This window comes from Gouania willdenowi, unplaced genomic scaffold, assembly GCF_900634775.1.
Source record: "Gouania willdenowi unplaced genomic scaffold, fGouWil2.1 scaffold_3_arrow_ctg1, whole genome shotgun sequence".
Classification (NCBI taxonomy): domain Eukaryota; kingdom Metazoa; phylum Chordata; class Actinopteri; order Blenniiformes; family Gobiesocidae; genus Gouania; species Gouania willdenowi.
The window spans coordinates 142579-152839 of record NW_021145162.1 but is presented as its reverse complement, the minus strand read 5'-3'; the positions used below and the strand labels follow the sequence as shown (position 1 = coordinate 152839).

General features: G+C 35.8%; 1 pseudogene; it reads right to left on the bottom strand.

Moving 5' to 3' along the window:
* Positions 1-237: 237 nt before the first annotated feature.
* Positions 238-5731, bottom strand: LOC114460110 (importin subunit beta-1 pseudogene; annotated as a pseudogene).
* Positions 5732-10261: the final 4530 nt, after the last annotated feature.

The following is a 10261-nucleotide window of genomic DNA, read 5'->3' as shown; positions in this document are numbered from 1 at the left end:
CAATGCTTGGGTGTGAATTGAAGATAAGATAACAAAATTATCTTATCTGATCATGCAGGGAAGCCAGGTGAAAAGCCAGAAAACCAAAGTCCACGTCACTCTCACACACACTTTGCTTGGAGGAGGTAATAACTAGTGCAGTGCCCATAGGAAGTATGTATTGCTATAGAAAAGTGGGAGGTTTAATATTTAGCACTGTAATGTAGCCTAGCATACATCTGCAGCAGAGAGAGAGAGAATCTTTAATATCGCTTTATTGTTTGAAAAAATAGACCAACAAAAAAGAGCTTCCACAGAAGAAGAAGTCATCCACCTCGGCTCAACGCTCCTCTGAAGTGTCTGATTGGTCAGATTCAGCCCCTCTCCTCAGCCATGTGTGGTGGAAAGAGAGCTGTCTGAGAGAGGTGGATTGTAGGAGGAGCCTGTCTGAGGTGGCGGAGTCAGTCAGAGGAGGGGTGATGTCATCTCTTGCTCGCTCACACATCTCTCTCTCACACACACACTCTCTGTTCATTCTGCGACCGACAAACACCAATGTTCAATCCAGTGAGTCATCAATGTGTTTACAGGCTGCTGCCATGGCAACCATCAGGCCTGGCTCTTCAGCTTCAGGAGCACCATGGTGGCCCAGGTCGCCAGTAATTTGGTTCTATTGATCTTGGATCGTCGTCCCTCTGTCAGCAGGTCGTTAATAGGCGGATGAACCTCCACCAGCTTCATCATGTCCTTCCCAAACACCATGCACAGTTCTCCGATGAGTCCAGCTGCACAGGCGACGACTTCATCAGAGTGATATTCATCCTCAGCGATGTGATGGATGAACGAGAGGATGAACTCCACCCAAGGCTGGATCAGCATCACATCAGGGTCCACGCTCTCCTGGTCTCCCTTGAGCCCTTGGATGATCCCGGTGTAAGCCTCTAAACATCCTTCCCTCAGCTTGTTCAGGTAATCCACCATCTCATAGTCCATCTTGTCCACCTGAGTCTGTGAGGCCTGCTGCAGTGTGTTTAACACAATGTGCAGATATTTCTTGAACTCTCCCCCGATGGCGAGGGCAATGTCACCGAGCACAGAGAGAATCTGAGGCTTCACCGAGCGATGCAAGTTCTCATTCCTCAGATTCTCCAGCAGCAGCTGCATGATCTCATCACAGTAAGGAAGGATGTTGGACATCAGAGCTCTGCACAGATCACACACTAGACCCACAGCAGCCAGACACACCTGATACTCAACGTAATTCGTCAGTCCGGTCACCAGGAAAGGTTTTAAGGTGTCCATGTATTTCTGGAAATCACTGCCCAGCACCTCCACCAGCGTGGACATGGCCAACAGAGCATCCTCCCAAACACCACCAGAGCCCGCCGTGCTCTGGAATGATCTGAGCAGAGACTCCATCACCATGTCAGAGATCTGTAGAGCGTCCTCATGTCGGACCTTCCTCAGAATGGGTTGTAGCGTTGCACACAGCAGTGACTGCAGGTCATTGAACAGGATTCTGTCAGATTTGCTCTGGATATGAGACTCCATCTGCAGCACCTGCAGCAGCCGCTCCAGGATGACCAGGGTGGTCTTCTGCACTGCAAGGTAACAGTCCTTCGCGCTGTTCTTCACAATCTCCATCAGAGCCTCGTACGCTGCAGAGCGCAGGTTGTTCTTGTGACCGTCGGGTCTGTTGGCGGTTTCCAGCAGTTTCTGGATGATGATCTCAAAGAATGAGGACAGGCAGTAGGTGCTGGGCTCATTCTGGCCCTCAGCGATCTCTGTGGCTTCATACGCTGCCTGAGCCAGAGATGAGAATGCCCAGCACACAATAGAGGCTACGCGAGGCTCCGCCCCTAGGCCTTCGATCAGACAATGCAGCAGTGGCACCAGGAAAACCTCGTTGATGGCAGCCTCTGGCAGCAGCTCACAAATCATTCCCACCACCCACACCGTGGTGTCCCTCACCACCACGCTGGGGTCCTTCATCAGCTCGATCAGAGTGGGCATCGCCTGGATAGCTAGTGGTTTGAGCTTGTTGGGCTCCGGTCCATCAAGGATGGATCCAAAGGCCATGACGGAGGCGTCTCGGTAGCGCCAGTCGGGGTGTTTGATGTGTTCTTGGATGAAGGGCAGCAAGTAAGGAACCACATCGTCCTTGCAGCACATGGACAACAGTATGAGACACACGCCCGCTGCTTTACACGGGTTCCAGTCGTCGCCATCGTTCTCTTCCTGTTTGATGAGGGTCTGGGTGAGGATGGGGACCAGAGACTGCAGCGCACCTTTAGCGTAAAACTTGCTGGTGTACACGGGGGGGCGTCCCTGCTCTGAGGCTTCTGAAGATTCGATGGCCAGATCTATCTCCTCTTCACACACGTTGGACCAAAACTCGATTCCCTGCAGCGCAACTTCATCGATGTCGCTCTTCATCGCCTTCACTGTGATCACAAACAGAGCGCTTTCCATGTACTTCTCCATGTATTGATAGTACAGAGACATGATCTTCACCAGGTTCTGCAGAGCCGCCAGACACACTCTGGTGTCGAGACACTGTGTGGCTTCACACACAACCTTCATGATGAAGTGTCTCTCCGTCTCCTTGTCAAAGTTGGCCTGGGTGAACGCCAGTGAGTTGAGCAGAGCGTTGGTGGCGGCCAGCCTCACGTTGTTGCTAGGCTCCTCCTTCCTCATGCCCTGGATGATGGCCGTGAGGATCTGGTTGGCATTTTCCTGCAGCTGCTCTGGATCAATGTCCTGGCAGATGTATCCGATGGCCTCCAGCGTGGACTCCTTCATGCGCTCGATGGTAGCTGGGTCCATCATGTTGGCCACCAGCTGAGGGATGAGCTCCGGCCACTGGTTGACGGGGATCTCGGCACAGGCAATACCAGCTACGCACTGAGAGGCTGAACTGGGACGGTACGTCTCCGTGCCCAGAGTCTGGAGAACGTTGTTCTTGATCTCGCAGCGAGTGTTAGCGTTGATGGCCAGCCATCTCTGCTGGTATTGCCTTTTAACGTCAGGGTCTTTAGATGTCAGAGAGTTCTTCACTTGCAGGCCGGCGGCCACCCGAACTACCTGCGTGTTCCCAGGATTCGCAAAAACACGAGACAGCTCGACCAGGAAGGTGGGCAGGTTCTCTGTCGCTGCCTGTTCCAGAAACTTCTGAGCCACCTTCAGTTCATTTTGATCTGGTGAGACAGTTTTTTCCAGAATCAGGATGAGCTCCATTCTGTCTCGCTGCTGCGGTTTCGGCTTCACTCGGAATTCCTTGGGATACGTTCACTCGGTTCCTCGGCTGTTGTTCAGCTCCCTGTGGACAGCTTTGGCTTCACTCGGACTTGTTTGATTGCTATGTGGCAGAGAGAGAAAGAATATTGATGTCTGACGTCACAACTATTATCATCAATAACTATGTAAATCATCAGTAAATATGTAAACTGGTAATTATAGTATTTTTAAAGATAGTCAAAACACAAACTAATTGCTTGTTTTTACCTAGTTTAGAACATCTCAAGGTAAGTTACGGATAGGTAAAGTATTTTTTACATGATAAAATGTAAAGTGAGCACATGTGATCTGAGACAATCAGATTGGCTATTCCTTTAGGCGTGATTGACATGTTGATGTCTACTCAGGTTGCCAAGGAGACAGCTTATTTAGAACAGGCAATAAACCCCCTTGGTTTCACCAAGGCAAGACAGGAAACGGTAACATTTGCCAAGCAGTGCCCATACCTGCTGTTCAGTGTAGACATTACTACTTTCTGACACACACACACACACACACACACACACACTATGGGGGGTGGATCACTTCTAAACTCATACACACCAGTCTAACACACGTGTACATGTATAACTTTCACTAAACTTACCTAATGTCAGTAGTTAGATGTAGTGACAGGTGTGGTGTGAGTGAAGCTATAGTGATCAGGTGACCATAACTATGTAGCACCATCTATGTGACATGTAAACACTTAGAAATAATTATTACGTGTCCCGGCGTGTACACGTGTGCAAGTCGTGTGTGAGTATTGAGTGTTGTATTCTGTCCAATCACAGCAATGATCTGACTCAGAGTGTAACACTACAGTCACTACCACTCTATGGATGGGTGTAGTGACACAGACTGTAACCAGACTAAATGGTGGTCTGTTATACATACACACACACACACACACCCACTTTCCAGGACAAAACATGCCCCGAATGCCACGTTGAAAGTGAATGAGGTGTTAACAGTCACAGCTCAGAAGGGTTTGGTGAAGTGGAAATGAGAAGGCAACAGAAGGCCTTACAGTTTGGATTATGTCTATCATTCATGTCATCATCATAGTCAGCACAAAGAACAAAGCTAACATGATCTGAAATAAGATGAAATATGGCCGTATAAACAGACTAACTTGTAGCTAGACGACTAAATTAACTGTGCAGAGTATAATATTTAGCACTGTAATATAGGCTACATAAATATAGTGAAAGTCTATTTTTACTTTATTTTATTATTTTTTATTAATATTATGACTCACCTTAGTTGCAAACGTTGCTCACTGAGGACACCTGCTGGTCAATAGTCACGGGGTGTTTTTTTTTTAGGATATTAAACCCACTTTAGTGGTTTTTAAAAGCTATTTGTGCAGTCACTGGTAGATTCTTCTTTTGTGTAGCTTTACTGCAGTTAGCAACCAACGCAAAGAGCATTACTGCCCAAAGGTTCTACACAGCTTTTAACTTACCATGAGTTATCATGACTACCTGTCAACATTGAACTGTTCTAACTTACCATGAGCTACCATGACTACCTGTCAACATTGAACTGTTCTAACTTACCATGAGCTACCATGACTACCTGTCAACATTGAACTGTTCTAACTTACCATGAGCTACCATGACTACCTGTCAACATTGAACTGTTCTAACTTACCATGAGCTACCATGACTACCTGTCAACATTGAACTGTTCTAACTTACCATGAGCTACCATGACTACCTGTCAACATTGAGCTGAGGAAAAAAGAAGAAAATGATTTAATTACTGAACTTATTTTCTTTTCAAATATCTTGTCAGAAAATATATGTGACTTACAACAAGCAGAGTTATTAACACTCCAAGTGAAATGATATAAAATGTACATTGATAAAGCTAAAGGAGCATTTATACGATCAAAGGCAAAATGTTTAGAAGAGGGTGAGCAGAATTACAGTTATTTTTTTTAAACTAGAAAAACAAAGACAATCTAAAAATAACATAAACACACTATCTATTAATGGTGCTATTGTGAATGAATCAAAAGATATATCTACATTTTATGAAAGTTATTACAAAAACGTACATAAATCTAACCTCTCACTATTAATAAATGAAGCGATGGTGGGTTCAGTGTAATAGATTTTCATACCTTACATTGTTCATTTAAAATCAAATGGATAAAAATATATCTGTTAAAACCAAAGTCACTATGAAATTTCATCTCAACACATGTATCTGAAGCATAAGGAGGGATAAACTTTGTCCTATAATGTAATGATAGCATCCAAACGCTTCTAGTTCAGCTCTACAATTTTCATAACCAACTGTTGTTATGTTGGTCTTTAGTTCACAAACACAAGGATTATATATGGAATAATAAGGACATTTGTTTTAAACTATTTTCTTTAAAAATGGGTTAACTATTCTTCATGTACATTAACTCTTTAATAAAAAGGCATCACCTGTTCATATAGTGAATTTCTCAATGTTTTCCAGTTTTGCCCAAAGAATTTGCTGATGTAATGGATGATGTTCCCTCTGGTGTGAAAATGTTGATGTCATCCTATGTACACACACCAAATGATGACTCATCACCTGAGCTGTTGATTGATAACTCTTTTTTAGTTATAAAACTAACAATAAATAGCATAGCATCAGTAAACCAGCATCTGTTTTTATATAGAACAATGCTTTTATGGACTATGTTTGGCTCCTGCCTGGGAAATACTTTGTAACTAATAACATTTGAGAAATATGCCTGAAAATGTTACATTTATGTTACCCTGTAAACAATATTAATTCATAATTTCACCCAAATATAGATCCTCTGCTCTGTCATAACGCTGAATAATCAATCACTCATGTGTTTGGGACTGCTCACATACTGTAATATTATGAAATGACATATGTTTGTTTGTGAATAGAAAGCTTAATATGAATATACATTTTGATTTTTTAAAAAAAGATGTTATTTTTGGTGTTTATGGAAAAAAATCCTCCAAAAAATCCTTTTTTGTAAATATCCTAATATTGGCAAAATACCATATACACTGTTCTAAATGATACAATCAGAAAGCTACATTTATAGTATTCCAATCACTTTTATCTTCATACATAATCACTTGAAAATGCTGCACCAACTCTAAAGCTGTGAAGATCAATAAACTTTGTACTGCATTTAAACTGTAAATTGTATGCATAATTATTTTTATCTCTTTAATATATTTTTATTCCTGTATATTAATAACTAATGTAAAATATTTCATTTGTAAATGTACGTAACTCAAGCCTCTTGCTTTGTAAATTGTATTAATAAAAAAAAGCTAAAAAAGCACGAGCTAAACATGTATTGGTTCATATACATAGTAACTAAACATGTATTAGTACATATACATAGTAACTAAACATGTATTGGTACATATACATAGTAACTAAACATGTATTGGTACATATACATAGTAACTAAACATGTGTTAGTTCATATACATAGTAACTAAACATGTATTAGTTCATATACATAGTAACTAAACATGTATTAGTTCATATACATAGTAACGAAACATGTATTGGTACATATACATAGTAACTAAACATGTATTAGTTCATATACATAGTAACTAAACATGTGTTAGTACATATACATAGTAACTAAACATGTATTAGTTCATATACATAGTAACTAAACATGTGTTAGTACATATACATAGTAACAAAACATGTATTAGTACATATACATAGTAACTAAACATGTATTAGTTCATATACATAGTAACTAAACATGTATTAGTTCATATACATAGTAACTAAACATGTATTAGTACATATACATAGTAACAAAACATGTATTAGTACATATACATAGTAACTAAACATGTATTAGTACATATACATAGTAACTAAACATGTATTAGTTCATATACATAGTAACTAAACATGTGTTAGTACATATACATAGTAACTAAACATGTATTAGTACATATACATAGTAACTAAACATGTATTAGTTCATATACATAGTAACTAAACATGTATTGGTACATATACATAGTAACTAAACATGTATTAGTACATATACATAGTAACTAAACATGTATTAGTTCATATACATAGTAACTAAACATGTGTTAGTACATATACATAGTAACTAAACATGTATTAGTACATATACATAGTAACTAAACATGTATTAGTTCATATACATAGTAACTAAACATGTATTAGTACATATACATAGTAACTAAACATGTATTAGTACATATACATAGTAACTAAACATGTGTTGGTACATATACATAGTAACTAAATAAGTATTAGTACATATACATAGTAACTAAACATGTATTGTACATATACATAGTAACTAAACATGTATTAGTACATATACACAGTAACTAAACATGTATTAGTACATATACATAGTAACTAAACATGTATTAGTACATATACATAGTAACTAAACATGTATTAGTACATATACATAGTAATTAAACATGTGTTGGTACATATACATAGTAACTAAATAAGTATTAGTACATATACATAGTAACTAAACATGTATTAGTTCATATACATAGTAACAAAATAAGTATTAGTATATTTACATAGTAACTAAACATGTATTAGTACATATACATAGTAACTAAACATGTATTCGTTCATATACATAGTAACTAAATAAGTATTAGTACATATACATAGTAACTAAACATGTATTGTACATATACATAGTAACCAAACATGTATTAGTAAATATACATAGTAATTAAATAAGTATTAGTACATATACATAGTAACTAAACATGTATTGTACATATACATAGTAACCAAACATGTATTAGTAAATATACATAGTAATTAAATAAGTATTAGTACATATACATAGTAACTAAACATGTATTAGTACATATACTTAGTAATTAAACATGTGTTGGTACATATACATAGTAACTAAATAAGTATTAGTACATATACATAGTAACTAAACATGTATTAGTACATATACTTAGTAATTAAACATGTGTTGGTACATATACATAGTAACTAAATAAGTATTAGTACATATACATAGTAACTAAACATGTATTAGTTCATATACATAGTAACTAAATAAGTATTAGTACATTTACATAGTAACTAAACATGTATTAGTTCATATACATAGTAACTAAATAAGTATTAGTACATATACATAGTAACTAAACATGTATTGTACATATACATAGTAACTAAATAAGTATTAGTACATATACATAGTAACTAAACATGTATTAGTACATATACATAGTAACTAAACATGTATTAGTTCATATACATAGTAACTAAATAAGTATTAGTACATATACATAGTAACTAAACATGTATTGTACATATACATAGTAACCAAACATGTATTAGTAAATATACATAGTAATTAAATAAGTATTAGTACATATACATAGTAACTAAACATGTATTAGTACATATACTTAGTAATTAAACATGTGTTGTACATATACATAGTAACTAAACATGTATTAGTACATATACATAGTAACTAAACATGTATTAGTTCATATACATAGTAACTAAACATGTATTAGTACATATACATAGTAACTAAACATGTGTTGGTACATATACATAGTAACTAAACATGTATTGTACATATACATAGTAACCAAACATGTATTAGTACATATACATAGTAATTAAATAAGTATTAGTACATATACATAGTAACTAAACATGAATTAGTTCATATACATAGTAACTAAATAAGTATTAGTACAAATACATAGTAACTAAACATGTATTAGTACATATACATAGTAACTAAACATGTATTAGTACATATACATAGTAACTAAACATGTATTGGTACATATACATAGTAACTAAACATGTATTGGTACATATACATAGTAACTAAACATGTATTAGTACATATACTTAGTAATTAAACATCTGTTGGTACATATACATAGTAACTAAATAAGTATTAGTACATATACATAGTAACTAAACATGTGTTGGTACATATACATAGTAACTAAATAAGTATTAGTACATATACATAGTAACTAAACATGTATTAGTTCATATACATAGTAACTAAATAAGTATTAGTACATTTACATAGTAACTAAACATGTATTAGTTCATATACATAGTAACTAAATAAGTATTAGTACATATACATAGTAACTAAACATGTATTAGTTCATATACATAGTAACTAAATAAGTATTAGTACATATACATAGTAACTAAACATGTATTAGTATATATACTTAGTAATTAAAACATGTGTTGGTACATATACATAGTAACTAAATAAGTATTAGTACATAAACATAGTAACTAAACATGTATTAGTACATATACTTAGTAATTAAACATGTGTTGGTACATATACATAGTAACTAAATAAGTATTAGTACATATACATAGTAACTAAACATGTATTAGTTCATATACATAGTAACTAAATAAGTATTAGTACATTTACATAGTAACTAAACATGTATTAGTTCATATACATAGTAACTAAATAAGTATTAGTACATATACATAGTAACTAAACATGTATTGTACATATACATAGTAACTAAATAAGTATTAGTACATATACATAGTAACTAAACATGTATTAGTACATATACTTAGTAATTAAACATGTGTTGTACATATACATAGTAACTAAACATGTATTAGTACATATACATAGTAACTAAACATGTATTAGTTCATATACATAGTAACTAAACATGTATTAGTAAATATACATAGTAACTAAACATGTGTTGGTACATATACATAGTAACTAAACATGTATTGTACATATACATAGTAACCAAACATGTATTAGTACATATACATAGTAATTAAATAAGTATTAGTACATATACATAGTAACTAAACATGTATTAGTTCATATACATAGTAACTAAATAAGTATTAGTACAAATACATAGTAACTAAACATGTATTAGTACATATACATAGTAACTAAACATGTATTAGTACATATACATAGTAACTAAAC